At 35.2% G+C, this 18781-nt stretch overlaps 1 pseudogene; it reads right to left on the bottom strand.

Annotated features, from left to right (window-relative positions):
* Positions 1-3939: 3939 nt before the first annotated feature.
* On the bottom strand, positions 3940-6364 carry LOC141831765 (protein FAR1-RELATED SEQUENCE 5-like; annotated as a pseudogene).
* Positions 6365-18781: the final 12417 nt, after the last annotated feature.

The following is an 18781-nucleotide window of genomic DNA, read 5'->3' as shown; positions in this document are numbered from 1 at the left end:
TAATGTTCATGTACAAATTTTAGTTCAACTTGAGCTTACTAAGATTTTTAATAAACTAGTCCGATAAATAAATAAAATTGAATGTTTACACTAGTAACCATTAACACTTATTTGCACTATCAGTTTATCATCAACCTAATTACAAAGTAAATGACACTCAAATGACTACTTACACTAATTACAAACTATTCTCAAAGAGAAGGCAGTAAACTTGTAGAACTTTAAGCATAACATTTATTTCATGTTTGGGCTCTACAATTATCATTCCATTTTCTGATTTGTCATTTTTTTTTTTTTTGCAGGATACTTGCAAATTAATATTCCTTTATATAACTAAATGGTATGTTATTTGTTTTTAAGTTCTAATATTTTATTTTTATGAGATTATGAATGTTATTTTTTATTTAGGGAAAAACATATGTGGTCTTTGTTGGACACGAACCAGGTATCTATGACACATGGATAGAAGCATCTAATCAAGTGACTGGTTTTAAAGGTGCTATACATCAATCTTTTAAAAGTAGAGAGGAGGCAGAAAAAGCTTATTATAAACATATGAATAAAGCATCTACATCCACTCCTATAACATCAAAGGGAAAAGAAATTTCAAGGCCAACTTCTAATTCAAATTCAAGGAAAAATCTTTCGAAGGCTGAACAAATAGCTAAGTTGAAAGATGCATTGGAAGACATAAAGCAACAATTAGATGCTGTACAGATGAGTAGTGATGATTAGATATGTTATTTCAAGTTGTTAGGGAATGTTATCCTGTAAATATTCTTTATATCTAAATTGTTGTAAGTGTGGTATCAATCTAACTTGTTTTATCTAACTTATTGTAAATGGTGTGTTGAACTTGAAATTATATTTAAATTATTCTATTTGAGTTATTGGTGTGATATACTTGGTTTTTATTCCTCAATATGCTTAATGGAAATTTTTGGTTGTATGGTAGCTTTGTGTTAACCTTTAACCTTTGTGATACAAAAAGAAGAGCAAAAAAAGGTCAAGTCTCACTCATTTCACTTTGAACTTTGATCGGTATGTTTTCACATTTGGTTATTTGGTGATAGATTTGAAGTTATAACATAAGAATCCTTTCTTAATTTAATGCTTTTGAAGTTATTTGGTGATAGATTTGAACTTTGATCTCCAATGTTTTTCAAAGTCAACAAACAACATCCAAACCATGGCCGGCTTGTGGAGTTAAGCAGCAAAGAGATGCATACACTTTGCCAAACCATAAATTTAATGCTTTTTTTTGTAAATTTGTGTTCAAAGTCCAATTTCATTGACACGGATGCTCTTCATTGACAAATGAACTTGAAATTCTAATCCAACTTATCGGTCAGCTATAGACCACCTGTTATTGGGTCTAATCCTCCACGAAAAGTCAGAAATTCTACGTATTTTGACCAATTCAAGGTGAAAAAGGGGTTGCTCCCTCGGCAAAACTAGGATAAAGTTGAGTCCAAAGACAAAATGGAATGTAATAATACAAAATGGAATGTAATAATACAAAATACAAAAAATACAAGCTTCAGCACCATGTTTATTGGCACTTCCATAATCGCTATTTACAATAGTAAGGCAACAAAATGGAACGCCACATCTGCAAGGAATAGCAAACCAACAAGTGCATCTCTTATTGATGTCAACTCTACAAGCTCCATGACCTCTTCAGCAAACATCTTCAAGGAATGGCATAACGTCAATCTTTGTATGGCTTTATAAACAGGGAAAGGTGACAATGAAAACCACCTCACCATGGCTGAAACCTGCATGATAAGCTTGACTCTGAGTACTGGAAGGTTAAGCTTGAGGAAAGGTGGATTTGTGCTATCCAACTCTGAGTTTATCAGAACAGAACAGAAAAGATAAGGAAATCATAATATTGTTTAATCAGCATGCTAGAATTAGTGAATGTTATTTACCAACCTGCATTTGTCATGGAATCCATCATCGTCATGTAACGCTTGATTTTTGCTTGACTTTCTTTCTCGTGCCCTTTCGGCATCAACTCTGCACTAAACCCAGGTAACATAGAAAAGACCTAAATGCAACATAGTGCTAGTAAGAAGGATAGCAGCCAGAAAACATATCGATATAAATTTCATGAAATTGAATAAACTGGACTAGAAATTTAACTATTTTGCTAATAATGCTGATGATACAGGAAATTTTTCTACCTGTCCAATTGATCCCAGGTTTGAGTTACATGTTCTGCATTCTTGCGGTGGAAAATACACCAATGTGACAAAGCTGTTGATTAAATTAAGTCAAGGATTTGAATTCTACAACAGAACGATCGAAGATAATAAATTCCATAAAAACCGTACTGACACTTGATGCATTTCTCCAAACACACTCTTAACATTTTGGCCCCTGGTTACTTGGAAACTTGCCTGGAACATTTTGGCCCCAAACACACTCTTAACGTGAATATCATGGTAAAGAAACACATTAGTAAACTGGATATCATAGGCAAAGTGTCAATTTACACCTAACCTTGACATTTACTGGTGACCATCCGTGTTCTACCCAATTGCTTGATTGTAAAAGCTATTTGCAGCTAAGAAAATAAGAAACTAGCAGAACCATTATAGCAAGTCATACTGGCAAGGGCTACTACTTTGATGGATGCAGTAGGCAATGAAAATATTAACACAAAACCTGGTTACTTGGAATCATCTAAACACATGTCAAAAGTTTATGTTTAACACAAAATCTTAACACACATTGACAAAAGTTTATGTTTAACACTCTTTAACATTTTGGCCCCTGGTTACTTGGAATCATCTAAACACATGTCAAATCCTGCAAGCACACAACATGATGGACTTTCTCGACAGTTACATCCTGCAAGCACACAACATGAAAATCTTTAACACAGGGCAATAAGCCAACAACAACAACATAAAGCATGTAAAAAATTTGAAGTCTCACTTGCATCAAAAACAGTAAAATGTAATAATTGTGCCTTTGTTTAATCCTGAAAGGAAAGTGTTGTGTGATTAAGAAGAGATCTCGTGTCATTGATTCTTCTATTTGATAATAGATAGGAAATAAACCATTGGTGTAAGATTTACAGAACTTTAAGATGGGACAATTTTCCTAATGCATCAGGTATCATTCCTGTTATGTTATTGTAAGATAGATCGCTGAAATTAACAACCAAATTAGAGTTCCAATTCATCCCTTGAACAAAGTAACCAAGGTACATCAAAAGTTCACATCACTTACAAATAATTGATATCTGAAAGCTCATTGAAGGAAGGGGATATTTCACCAGTTAGTTCACTAGAAGACAGATTTCTGCAAATAATCAAATTCATATTATAAATGTAAATAGCTACAATTCAAACCAGCCCATCTATATTCTACTGGTGAACAGGGATCACCTGTCCATTGCTTCTTCACTATTGTTTGTGGAGAAGAACCATGCAAATTAAAAAGACAAACAAAGCAAGCAAGACCACGACCCAATTAAGAAAGTACCAAAATAGATCTGCAAAGAAATCCTTAGTTTTTGTCTGAATAGCAAAGTCTTACACAGAAAACCAAAGAGCATAAGATGCTGTAAATCTAATAGCAGACTATTTTAACTTCAGGCAATTTTATGCCATCAACATATCCTATCATGAAAGCAAACTACTAATAGGGTTGGCAGAAAATTATGCTCTAGTGGACAATTTTCTTAGTTTCAAACTCATCGCAGAGCTCTTAATCCAGAAGCTGCCAAAGCCTTCTATTTCACGGGAATATCGCAGAGCTCTTAATCCAGAAGCTGCCAAAGCCTATAAATTCATGTACAGAAAAACATAAGCTATTAATAGAACAACCACAGATGCATGTCTTTATCACAGAATGCCAAATTACAGTCAACCTATTTTCAACATGATGAGAAGCAATGCCTTCAAATTCTTTCAACGTTTAATCCTAAAGCATATTGTTAGAACCTACAACAATAAAGACAATTATTAACTTTAATTTCTCAATCAATCAATCACTATAATTTTGTAAAATAAAACCAAAACAGTACCAGCCATAGATGCCAAGGGTTCATAAGTGTCGTCATCGTTGATATGTTGATTATCTATACTTGATCTGACAATCGGAAACACATTATCATATTTACAATATTTAATAAAATAAATTGATTTACAAATAATATTATATAAATACAGAAGTAATCGACACATACCCTTGCTGTAAAAGTGGACAGTTGCGCTTATCATGTGACACACCTCGATTCCCACATCCATGACATAGCCGAGACTTTGCAACTGCCTTTTCCTTTGATGATTTCAATCTCTTCCCACATCCTTTCGTTCTTACTAAAGAAGGATCACTAACAACAGGAGGCTCATCCATGGATTTATTCCTTTGACTTCCATAGTCACATTTTTTACCAATATTCATCTCTTGAATTTTTTTGTATATACAATCGAATTGTTCATCTAAAAATTTTGTTCCCTCATCAGTCAAAGATGCATCATCAATTAACACCGATGCTTTATAGGACAACTTTGAGTGCCTTGACATCAAAAATCTTTCTGGATCATCAATGAAATTTTGCTCCCCCAAATCATATATTGCTCCAACCTTTGCATGTTGTGTCCAACGTTTGAGTATATACTTATCAGGCAAATGAAACACTTGAGTTATTCGGAAAAAAGCTAACATATGCCTGCATGGAATGCCATCAAACTCAAATTTCTTACAACTACATGATATGTAGTCGCTATGGTTGTCATGAGTGAGGACCCTTGGTTTGGAGGAAGAACAACTTTGAAAATTCATCACATGGTAAACTACATGATCAACTTCTACAGATATCTGTTTCACATAATACCCATGACTCTCACTCATTTGACTTTGAAACTCCATCCATTTATTTTTTGTATACAACTTAACCATTTGAGTTTCCATTGGCCATATTGTCTTAGTTTTGGGATGCTCATTCATATCAATATGATCTGCAATTAACTCATTGTGTCTTTGGTGTCGCAGTGCCCTATTGAAACGGGTGATAAAATCCATCAATGAGTTCTTTTTTGAGATATATTTCTTGAAAAATGCATGTGAGCTTTCAGATCTTTGACTACTTGACATTCCAGCACAAAAAACATTGCTAAAATATGCTGGCACCCACTTTTGTCGCAATGCATACATCAAACACAACCAGTCATTTTTCTCTAAGTTAGCACACTTGATAATCTCTTCCCATGAATTCTCAAATTCATCCGGCGTTGTAGAATTGCTAATGACATTTTTTATGCTTTGATAGTTGTCACGGAAGGTCAAAGGATTTAATTTCTCTGAAAATTTATTTAATATGTGCCATAAACAATAACGATGAAATGTCTGAGGGAAAACTTGTGCAATCGCCTTTGTCATAGCAGGATCTTGATCTGTGATGATGACTTTAGGTGCACCTGTAGGCATTGCTTCAATGAACTTGTTAAGCAACCAAACAAAAGAATCAGCTTTCTCATCACTTAATAAACCACAACCAAAAAGAGTTGTTTGATGATGATGATTAACTCCTACAAATGGTGCAAAAATCAATCCATATTTGTTGGTATTATATGTTGTATCAAATACAACTACATCACCAAAAACACTATATGCCCTCCTTGATATATGATCTGCCCAAAAACACCTACTAAATCTGTTTTCTGAATCAACCTCATATTCATAAAAAAAAACCAGAATTTTTTTCTTTTTCAGATGCAAATAGCTCAATTAAACTTTCGGCATCAATCCCCTTTTCTTCATCCCTTAGTTCTTTCTCAAAATTTCTAATGTCTCTTTCTGTGCACCCTACTAGCTCAGGTCCTCCATATTCTATTTCCAACAATCTCATTTGTTGACAAGTGGGTACATTAGCCTCTGAAAATTGTTGAGTCAATGCTTTTTTAGCTGCAGAAACATAACGATGTGAGCGTAGTAAATGCACCTTTGAAGGGGTAGAGAGTGGATGATTATGACTTTCCACAAAATTTGTGACAATCCAATTAGATCCAGTTTGATTCTTTACTATTGAAATCTTTGACTTACATCCAGTTCTAATTTCCCCACGTACTCTTTCCCTTTTCTGTTCATCACCTTTTGTTTGTTTATTTCGTTGATCATTAGTATGCCCTTGTTTAAAACATACAAAAGTTTTCCAAACAACTTCATTTGTTATCTTATTTTTCTTGCTATTGCTTATCCTTGCACTAAATCCAGCTTCTCGTGCATATTGGTTATAGCACGAAAAAGCCTCCTCTACTGATGTGAATTTCATCCCAATTCTTGGTTTTCGATCATCTGTAACTTGAGGAATATATAGCTGATCATCATTGCCAATTTCTTCCATTTTTGAATTTAAGATGAAGTGAAAATCTGTATTAAAGAATCTGTATTAAACTAACAATAGCAATTTGAATTAAACTAACCATAGCAAACTGTATTAAACTAACCATAGTAAAATAATCAGTTTACTACCTAATTGCTTCCACTTTTCCTAATATATAGCAAACTAATCAGCTATATCTAGAGTACAAAGTTTGTATTTTCGTTAACACCAATAACCATAACTAATCTACTTTGAACATTTCAGGGATTTTGACTTTCTATAATCTTAGCAAGAAATGCTAGGAAAAAAAATTCAAACAGGAAAATAAATGAAACAGGGTAACAGGCGATGGTTTAGGGCAGCGGTGAGCAGAGGGCTCACTTCTGTTTAGGAAGACGACAGAAAATACCTTGAAACGGGAGGGCCGAGGGAGGAGAGGGCGATGGGCAGAGGGCGGCAGCGAGCAAGCTTGGCGAGCAGAGCGTCGGCGGCGAGCAGAGGGGCGTCGGCGAGCAAGAAATGCTAGGAAAAAAAATCAAACAGGAAAATAAATCAAACAGGGTAACAGGCGATGGTTTAGGGCAGCGGCGAGCAGAGGGCTCGCTTCTGTTTAGGAAGACGACAGAAAATACCTTGAAACGGGAGGGCCGAGGGAGGAGAGGGCGCCGGGCAGAGGGCGGCAGAGAACAAGCTTGGCGAGCAGAGGGGCGTCGGCGAGCAAGCGCAGGGAGCAGAGGGCTTGAAGAGCAAGCGCGGCGAGCAAGGGGCTTGGCGAGCAAGCGCAGGGAGCAGAGGGCTTGAAGAGCAAGCATGGCGAGCAAGCGCGGCGAGCAGGGGGCTTGGCGAGCAAGCGCAGGGAGCACTTGAAGAGCAAGGTGGCGAGCAAGCGCGGCGAGCAAGGGGCTTGGCGAGCAAGCGCGGCGAGCACGCGACGAGCAGGGGGCGTGGCGAGCAAGGGGCATGGCGAGCAAGGGGCGTCGTCGAGCAGGGGGGCTTGGCGAGCAGAGGGGCATCGGCGGAGAAGAGAGCGATCGCTTAGGGTTAGGGTGGAAGCGGGGAAGAGAGCGAGGAGTCGAGCGATCGAGGGTTCGGGTTAAGCTTTTGTTGCCACGCGCGCGTGGAGAGGCGGAGTTCCCAGCCACGTACGCATCCACGTCGGAGGCGCTCACGAGGCGCTCAGGAGAAGGCGCTCAGTATAACAACTCTGTATATATATATATATATATATATATATATATATATATATATATAGTCAAATCAAAATTTTAAGTTCTTCATGCAATTTAACATCTTGAATTTTTAATTAACTATTTAGTCATTTGATTACTTTTAGTTGGTTTTTATTTGAGTTTAGTCGGCAGATTAAATAATAGAAATCTAAAAGAGAATTATTGATGCAACATGATTAAATTGCAACACTTTGATAGATTGAGTTGATTAAGATTGTTCTCGGGATATAGTTGTATTGGTTATGATGAGACAAACTTATTGAAGTGAGTAAGAGTCGAATCTCGACGAAGCTGAGGCAATGCTCTCTCTCATGGTGGTCAAGAGTCGACTTTATCATTGTGACGTAGAAGGCTAACATTACAATCGATTGGAAGAATGGATCAATCTTCTATGTTTTGTACAGAAATACATGTTGATTCCGATAAATTTCGAAAAGGATGCAAACTGATATGAATTGTCGAAGCTAGTGTTCAACACTATTTCCAAACGATGTTGCTCCGCTATAGGTGCTTACGGATAGCAGCAATTCGTTCCCAAGATACAACAACGACGTCTCGAAATAATAACACTTTAAATTTCGAGACCAACGAACCTTCTCGTAGGTTTTTTGGACTTTGAATGCACAAAATGAGATGAATGCTCAAAGGATAAGTAGAATCGATGGAGAGATCTATTTATACCAAGTGAAGAGGTTGAATATATACCCTTTGGGTGAGTGGCCATGACCTTTGGGCAGGATCGATCTTGGCCATTCGATCTGAAAGGTTGTAACCCTTCACATAGTCCTCTTAATCTCATTCATCCAATCTAGAGGGTTGTGACCCTCAGATCTCCCTTTTATCATTAACCGTCAGACCTAGATCCAAAGATCCATTCGATCTGACGCTTCAGATCAAGTACTATCACGTGACTCTTTGCGATCTAACGTTCCAGATCACATCACATGCAATCCATCACACCTTTTTGATCAACGTTGCCATCCGTTCGCCCAGTCGGCAGTCATCTCTCCTTACCCACGTGGATGTCACATAAGCACTGCCACATCACATGCGAGTCTGACATGTCATCCGAGTGCTATGTAGGCACTGCCACGTCATCTGGAGCATAAATTTAAGTTCTTCAATACTCCTTGCGACAACGCGAAGTGAAAAGTGCGCCAACAAAGCACCCATTATGCGCTTGCACGCGTGGCAAGTGGTGGGCCGCGGGCTCACAGGTGCGAGCACCTGCTCACCCATGAGAAGAGAGCATATGAGCTTTTTGTGTTAACTCTATTAACGCAGCAACATTAATAAGGAAGGAAAACCCATTGAAATTCTCCGATGTGGGATTATTCCCCCATATATTTTCTTATATAATATTAATTAATAATTAATGTTATTCTGGACCAACTTTAAACAATTAATTTTTCATTCATCTTTAATCGGTTTTGAGCAAATTAATAATCTAAATCTATCTACGCGAAATGTATATTTTGATTTTGAAGTCAATTTTGACTTTCATCGATTGATGACATTTCAATTTTTCATAAAACTATATTAGTCTTTTACCAATATCCAACAATACATAATAGAAGTTGAAAACAAATTAGTTGATATTTCTACAAATATGGACAAAAGAAACAACTAGGAATTTATTGAAAGTAGTCGGTCTTTTAATTCTCATCTCAATATTCTTGTGCTCGATTATTTTCATTTATTCTAATCATTCTTTGGACTTAATTTTCATATTGTAAAAAGATTATAATAAATTTTCCATCTTTGGAAGGCCTTTAAGAAAAAAATAATGAATTATAAGGAGTAACTCGCTAATGAGTCATAGCTTGTGATGTAAATATTAAGATTTTAAACCAAATAAAATCCAAATATTTGTATTACTTATTTTATAATTTTATTTTTATGTTTTTTTAATCTAATGTTAAACAAACAATTAAACGAGCAATGAATTATTCCATCATTATAGCATATACATTATCCCTGAGTATGATTGAGTTGGTTATTATAGGATAGACTTGTTATAGTGGATAAGAGTCGAATTTCGATGAAGCCGAGATAATGCCCTCTCCGTAGTGGTCAATTGCAGCTTTCCGATTTACCTCCTCACAGATGATCATGAGATCGACCGTGTGAAACTGCTGGGGTCACAGATTCCATCTTTTATTGTAGTTATAGTATATATACATAATATGTGATATGAAATGCTTGGGCTCAAAAGTAACTAAGACAATAAAAACCAATTTAACATGTATTGAGCTTCCTTGTAGAGTGAACAATCATTTTGTTGAGGCGTTCTTTGAGTGAAAAAATTTATGCAAGGATTAAGTTGCCTTTTAGAGCGAACGATCATATTGTCGAGGTGTTCTTGGAGTGGAAAAATTCATACAAGTACATTGTTTTATAAAACTTTAGAAATTTAGGTTCTTAAATTTTCCATAATTATTATTTCAGATCCTATTGATTTTGACTTTTTATTTTCAACTATGTTGCAATAACTAAGGAGTATATACTACCATTCGAGGATGCAATGTCATGCGCATCAATCAAATCCAAATATAGTAGATCAAGAGGATGTCCATGCATGCGTTGTGTGAGTTTCAAATCCTAATTATTTGAGAAAAATACTCTTCATTTTATCATCTTCTATAAAAAAAAATGGAATCTGTCATCTTAGCGATTCTACACGGTTGATCCCATGACCATCTGTGAAGAAATAAATCGAGAAACTACAGTTGGTCATGACGGAGGAGGATATTATCTCGCCTTTGCCGAGATTCGAACCCTTGCCATCTTCTAAAAATTATCGGTTCCACTATCGAAACAATCCCATAGTCAGAAAATCCTCTAAGGGATTTTTTAGAGGCACGGTAGCATTATGGTGATAAAAGTCTACTGTCGAAACAGTACCTCAGTCAATAAGTATATATTACTAAGAGGACTAAAATTCAAAATCTTAGACAACATATATCTTCATATTTACCACCTAGGATAAGTCAACATCCTCCCTCTTATCATCACATTTGCCTTGGGGCTTGAGATTTATCACTCACTCTAAATGGTAGAGTGTATCACACAACCAATTCAATCAATGACAACTTTACAAAATTAACACATAACAAAAAAAAACCGTCGGAAAGAGTTCTCAAGATGATGTTCCCTCAAGTGTATCATGGCCTTGTCGAATAACTCTTGGATAAGTCATAGAAGTTACATTGCGACATGTACAATAGTTGTTGTATTGTAAAGGACTTTTATAACATTCACTACTTTTAAAATAGTAAATAGACATATGACTTGCTAGAGTCTTATGCACCTAAATTAATAAAAGAAAAATTTTCATATGAGATCAAAGCCATAATCTTAATTATCCTAATTAATTATTAAATAATTAAAATTTAATTATTTAAATCGATTATAGAGAAAAGAATTATTCAAATGTATGAACACTGGGTCAATTTTTTGGAAGGGGCCCATTTCAGTTGGGCTGGACCCAGCAATGGAATGACGACATCAACCAAAACGAAGGATTTAACTGGATTCTTCCGTATCGAAGAAGGATTTAAATGGAAATTTATTAATTTCCTTTTTATTTTATTTTTTATCCGCATCGCAACGTATTTTCCTCACCGAGAAATTTTGGATTTCCCAAACAAGATAATTCTGCGCCAGTTGTTCATTCATGCAATGGCACAAAAGGGGAAAGTTTCAGATCGTGGCCAACGACCCTTTCTCCTTTCCTTAATTTTGATGGATTATCGAGCGGAAGTTCCGTATTACTTTTGATTCTTTCAAAAGAAGTAAATGCGATATGCGAGGAAGGATTGAAGCATCTACAATTAGCGGCTGCGGTTGAGGGTTTTGGAAACCGGCAAACGTTCATCCTTTCTCCGCGCGCATCCCTTTTCCATCGTTGTTTCTCGTCGTCGTCTTCTTCTTCTTCCAGCATCTGCAAATCCTTCTTCTTCTCTCGCTTTTCGAAGCAAGCGCCTGTATTTTTCTAAGCTTCATCATTCCGCTTGATGGACGAGACGGGGCAGTTGAAGCAGGCATTGATCAGTTCCTCCGCCGGAGCAATCTCGGGCGCTATCTCTCGCATGGTGACCTCGCCGCTGGATGTGATCAAGATTAGGTTTCAGGTTCGCCTTTGTTTCGTCTTCTTTTTGCCGAATTTACCGTCTTTGGTGAAGTCCTTTCAAAATTCGTTTTTTAGTTCAATTTGTCTGTGATGCGGTCGCTTTCTTTATAAGAATGCGTAAAAAAAATCTTTTTTTTAAAGCATGAGAAAGATTATTTAATTAATTGGGTTGGAGGTTGCGGTTGATAGTTGGTTACACCATGGCCCGTTGTACTCTAACTTCATGACGTTAATTGGGTATACTTGCACAGATTTTGGTTTTGGTTTTATTCTTTTGGCGGTGGGGGTGGGCATCACGAACTGTTATTGCGTGCAATAGCAAAGAGAACCCAAGCTATCTTGGGATTACTTTTTCAGATAGATTGTTTCTTTTTTATCAATACAAGATATGCTCTATATACTTCACCTTGGATTTAATGTGACTTCAACGTTAACACTTAATTAGAAGCTTAAAAAATAGGAGGCTATTTGTTCTAGAAGATGCAAGGTCAGGTCTTCAACAATGATCTACATGATACACATTAGTAATTGACCTTTTATTTTCTTTTCCCTCATTTTATTACAATATACTAACAACTTGATTGGAAACTAGAGCCTACATTAGTGGCCTTTTTAGTCATTGATGAACTCACTAACACATCCAAGACACATTATCATAGTGCATGTTGTTTGCTGATGATATTGTTTTAGTTGATGAGACACATGAAAGAGTAAATGTTAAGTTACAATTTTGGTAGGAAATATGTTTTAGACTTAGTAGAGTAAAAACATAATATATAGAATTTAAGTATAGTAGTAATGGATGTAGCAAGATAGGGGAGTCTTGACACAATAGTAAAATTGTTGTCATATGACCTTGTGGTCACAGATTCGAGTCACGGAAATAATATCTTGTAATGCATGGTAAGACTATGTATAATAGACCCAATGTGGTCCAATCCTTCTCCGGGATTATCGAGAGCTTCGTACACTGAGCTGCCCTTAGTAGTGGACGTAACAAGACAATTATTAAGATAGGAGATGATGAGTTACTTGTAACCGAGAGCTTTATGTAACTATGAGTTTTAAGTATCTAAATCATTTTTGCAAAAGGATGAAAGGGTTGATAGAAATATTTTACATAAGATACAAACATGATGATTGAAATGGAGGAGGACTTCAAGTGTTTTTGGTGATTGTAAGGTACCTTTAAAGATTAAAGATAAGTTTTATAAAATGACGGTTAGACCTGTTATGTTATATGCAGTTGAACGTTGAGCTATAAATTGAACATACGAGCAGAAGATGATAGTCGTAGAAATGAGGATGTGAAGGTGAATATGTGAACATATGAGGATGTATAGGATAGGAAATGAGAATATTAGAAAGAAAGTCGGAGTTGCATCTATTAAAGGAAAACTCATAAAGACACATTTAAAATGATACGAATATGTACTTAGACGACTAATAAGTGTTCCAGTTAGGCATTGAGAGACCATGACAAATTCACACATTAATCGAGGACGAGGGAGACTAAACAAGACTTTATTAGCAATAATAAAATAGTATAAAATTCATTTAAATATAGATAGTAGGACATCAAATTCCAATGGCATAGGAGGATACATATTGTCGATCCTACTTAGTAAATGAAGGCCTAATTGTTGTTGTTGTTGTATTAGAATAGAACTATTAATGATTCTAATCGAATTCAGATATCTGGGTTTAAGTGAGAGATATAATTAAAATTCTCATTTAGTATGTTTTGAATCATGGAATCACTGATATCTTTGTTATAGCATTATAGGTGTTTTTAATCTCATGGGTTTTCTAGGATTTTCAAAAAGAAACCAGATTGATTTTGATTGGATTTCTAAATCCCAAAACTTTCGACACAAAATTTTAGTCGTCATCTTTTACAAGACACTACTACAATATCAGAAATAAACTTTCTGTTACATGAAACTTGATGATAACAAACAAGCATAAGAGTTTAAAATCTAATCACATTACTGCACCCATTATGCAGAATGAGGTATTTGAAAATTTACCTGTTCCTTTTTTATTCTATCAAACTTTGGCAATTTGATATCTATTAATATAGTAAATTCATGTTAAACTGTTTCTTAGTCTTGAACTGCTAATTTTTCTGCACTAAAATTTTAATACTGTAAGTTTAGACAGTGAAAGCTTGCTAGTGCTTTAGTGACAAGTGCCCTTGATTTTGGAGAAGGAGATCATTATGATCTTGTTCTATCATTATCTTTTATCACCAAACATGATAGAACTATCTTGCTTTGGAGGGAGTTAATCCTAATAGGAATCACCAATTTTCTATTTGTTAAGTTTGTTTTTTTGTTGCCTGTTTAATGGAAGAGATTCTTCTGCATTTTCAAATGAAACAGACTATGTTTGAACCTTTCAAGATAATTAAAACATATAAGTATTCTTCTTCACATATTGCATGAAGATAGTGTTATTTTAATGTGTTCAGGATTTTGTTTTGCACTTGAAGATAACTAAAAATCTCTGAGCTATTTCAGGTTCAAATGGAACCAACATCATCACGGGCCTTACTTCGAAGGGACTTGTATGGTCCTTCAAAATACACTGGGATTCTGCAAGCCAGCAAAGACATTTTTCGAGAGGAAGGCTTCTCGGTATGGATTAGTTTATGTGGTGGAGTTCTTTTCCCTGTCTGATTAAACTTCTTTAGCCTTTCCATTGTTCTTTCTAATATTACATATTTAATTGTTGCTGTGTGGGTTAACTCAGAAATATGATTACTAACCAGAAGAGAAACAGACTAAACTGAAACAACGGTTGAACTGGTAGTTTTATGGGCCTTGTTCAGATTAATTTTAACTAATTCCATTATGTTATGATATCTTGGTGCACCTCATGAAGAATATGGAAATTAAAGAATCAAAAACTACAATTTAAAAATAATTGACACAGGAGAGTTTAGAGTTATATACAGGATTGAATGACATCGGCTAAGAGGGAGGGAGATTGTTGGTACCACATTTTTCTTGCAAACATGACACAATTCAAATGTTAGAAATATGTTACATGTGTAGACAAATATGCATTCAAAGTAAAAGAAATAAAAAACACACAACACAAATAAGGGAGCTTAATGCGGTTCAGAGACTTGCTCCTATATCTACAACCTGTCACTATCACTTTCAGTTCAAAACCCTTGATGAAAAATCACTAAAAAGGGAGCTTAACATGGTATAGAGGCTTGCTCTTATATCTACAACATGTCACTATCACTTTCAGTTCAATACCCTTGATGAAAAATCACTAAAAAACATTCCTCAAGAGGCAATAGAGGAAACGTCGACAATATGTCCTAGAGAGATCATAAGCTAGAGAGCTTTACACATTCCTTAAGAGGCAATAGAGGAAACATCTATAGTGTGCCTTAGAGAGAAGATAAGCTAGATAGCTTTATAACACATTGATTTAGAAAAACATCTAGATTTACCAAAGAAGAGCAAACAGACTTCTAGGAAATTCTAGAAGCTACATATATCTTTCAAAAATGAATAATTACAAATTGATGCAAAACATAATCTTGCCTTAGAGAATATAAATTTGTACTAATGTTTGATCAAGATTAAGCCTTGATCACCCCAAGAATAAATACGAAGAGATGCAAAACTTAGTCACTCTAGAAATGGAAATTCGTATGAAGGTGAGAGAAAGGTTGTTTGGTCAAGAATAAAGCCTTGATTACATGATTTCAACCTTTTGGGATGAAAAGAGAGTTCAAAATGGTTGTAAATCAAATTCATAAAGGTAACAATCATGTTGCAACTTAAGTCGAAATGCTGACCTAAGAAAAGCTAGGTCACCTTAGCGTGTTTAGGTTAACTTATCAAAAAGTGTAGGTGGACCTATTTGTAAACCATTACTTCTGGCAACTTAAGTCAACTTAGAAAAAGAGCTAGCTTGACTAATCTTCAACAACAACCAAGCCTTATCCTACTAGGTGGAGTGATTAATCTCCAACAATGGTGAAAAATATTCCTACTAAACTGAGTTGACTACCCTTCAAGGAGCAAAATTGTTGGAACTTTTGATCCCCAAGTGGTCTGGTGCGATCATGGGTTTTTATGTTTGGACAAAAGGTTTCTGTTATGCTTAAACACTTTTTTTCTTCAATTTAGGGCATTGGTCTTCATATGATCTCGTTACAATGAAAATATCTTACCTTTTTGTACCCTTTTTCTTCTTAAGTAGCTTCTTGGACATTTACTATCAAAGTTAGAACTTTTAAACACTTTTTTCATTTTCCTTACTAGAAAAGCTTCGTCGTTGTTGTCTATCGTGGAAGATTCTGATAGAGACACCGAATGTTCTTTCTTTTGTGCTGTGACAAAGGCTAAATCGTTCTTCTTGTAATTCCTTCTCTATCTGCCAACGTCGCAAGTCTAGACTCGTGTAATTGTATAGTAGCTAAAAAAAATCATCTATAGCACTTCGAGGTCCTTTGATATATAATAAGATTTTATAAAGATACTCATTCTGATGACTATGCGAAAGCGTTGATTGTGCTCTTCAACATATTCCTGTTAGACATAATTTCACCAATACTTGTCCTTCTTTCAACCTAGCACTCTCCTTTTTCCAATTTCAGATTGTTGATCTGACTCAAAAGGTATCTTTTCACTAGCTTTGCCTATGAGGGGCTTTCGTGCAACTTCATTAACTTATCCCACAAATCCTTGGAAGATTGGTAGGCTCCAATTTGATTAATCTCGTTTGCAGGTAGGACATTCAAGATGTGGTGCTTGGCTTTACTGTTAGGTGTGTACTCTTCTCGTTGATTCTTAGCCCATCTATGATCTTCTAGATCATCTCTGTTTGCGTCCTGAGCATCTTGTCTAGAGTAGAGTGATCTTGATGTGGTACTCGACTTTATTGTTGGTCATGTACTCTTCTTGTTGTCTCTTAGTCCATTTATCTCCATCTAGGTCCTTAGGCATTGTAAATTCATGAAAATATTTCATCATTAGCAAAAGATCAAAATGAATACAAAAATATAACTCCATTCGGTGCTTCTATAAAGAAAATTCCCTTTTAAATCTCGGTGGATGAATGCTCATTTTGGCCAATGTTAAACCTTTCAAGCCACCTGCTCTAATACCATTTGTTGGTGGGAGATGAGATAGTGATGTCACGTCCCGGAGGTGACATTCCCACACACTGGGAGGTACCTCACTCGGTGACAATATAATAAAAGAACCAATAACAAAACCATCTATACTTTATAAACAGAATAACTAAAAAGTTCATATATATATTTATTATGTTTCATGGACAACCACCTGTACATATAAAACGACATATGTACAAGACATAAATACCACCAAACTAAAGTAAACCAAACTAGAAATCAGCACGTCAAGATCTCTGAGCAACTCTAAGGAAAGTTGAACCAAATATAGTATCAAGTCTGCGCCTGCAAAACTGGAGGCCAAAGAATGTAGACGTTAGCCAATGGCTAAGTGGGTAATCAGAAATGATGTGCATAAATTTAATCTTATTTAAGAAACCAAGGAAATAAAGTAGATCACAATTTCTTATTTCAACTTTAAATTCTTTATAGAGTTCTCCATTTATACATAATATATATATATGTATCATTGTCTTCAGATATTATTATTTGGAATCAGGTAATAATTTCATATATGAATTTAGCATATCAACTTAATTATCATTTATTATCATCAGTTAAGATAACTTCTCAATTCTTGTTATTTAATCAAGAGATATATATATATATATATCATCAACAATATAATCTCAATCTTGGTAAATATCATAATCCTGTGAATATTAACATGTATATATGAATCAATGATATAAATCAATTAAAAAGTGAACTACCGGAGCCAATATCATTAGAGTGTAATAATGTCACACATATAGGTTAACAACCTCCTCAGAATATATCGTCGCATACGTTATCTAACGTACGAGCTAAAAGTCCTCATTGGTGGAAGACATGATAAACACTGACTACGGCCTTCGCGCTACCACAATAATATGTGAGCGGTCAGGTGCTCTGGACCGAGGGCTACATCACACCACCACTACTCAAGTGTATGGTCTAGTACTTTGGCATAAAGCTCTGGTATAAAACTAGACTCGTAGTTAACACTTTTTAATATTTAATATTTTTATCTTTATTATTTCATTTTATATCTTTTTCTTATTTATCATAATTGTTACATTCTTAATATGTATCTTCTCGATTGGTCTAAACGACTAACTCAAGTCAAATTAAATTTTATTCATTCATTAAGGTATCACCGTAAGATTTGCAAGTAAAGGATAAGTATCAATAAGATGCAATATTAACAGTATGGAATATAAAAGATCAAGCAATTTAAAGACATGTATCAATAGAAGAGTATGTCAGAATATCTATTTAAATTTTGAAAACACCCTTTTCCATCTTAATCCCCAGATGAACCCAAACAGGAAATAATATCAATTATTTACCCTCCAATGATTTAATTATTTTAACCCTATTTCACTATTTTAAAAGTTATTTTAATCCCCTTTTGAAAACAATTATACAAATATATATATATATATATAATCCATTTAATCTATTTATTCATGTACAGGAAAAATATACAAGTCCAAGGATAAAATGTATCCATTTTTATGTACGCCAAAAGCTTCGAGTGTTAGTGAATCAAATAACTCACTGTGCACCACTCGAACCCGTATCTACACATAATATCAAAACTACTCAAATAATTAAAATATTATCTAACAAGAATAATAGCAACAAATCTTAACATTATCTAACATTATCTACAACGCCGATGGATTATTAGATTCTCAAATAAAATTGAAATCTACACCAAATTGCTACGACCATTTGATCTACGCCTTGATCGTCTAAAAAATTTACCACAAATCGCTGATCATATAACATAACATCTCTTTCCACCAAAGGGAAAACAACACACGAAATTGAGCAACCCCAGACTAACAAAACTACTAAACTGGAGCAATACGACAAGCGACCGCAGTGGATAATTACCAAAACGACTCCAACAGAGAGCTACC

This window comes from Curcuma longa, chromosome 7 (assembly GCF_044706935.1).
Source record: "Curcuma longa cultivar G26 ecotype Majalengka, Jawa Barat chromosome 7, ITB_CL_G26_1.1, whole genome shotgun sequence".
NCBI lineage: Eukaryota > Viridiplantae > Streptophyta > Magnoliopsida > Zingiberales > Zingiberaceae > Curcuma > Curcuma longa.
This window is presented reverse-complemented; position numbering and strand designations above follow the sequence as displayed.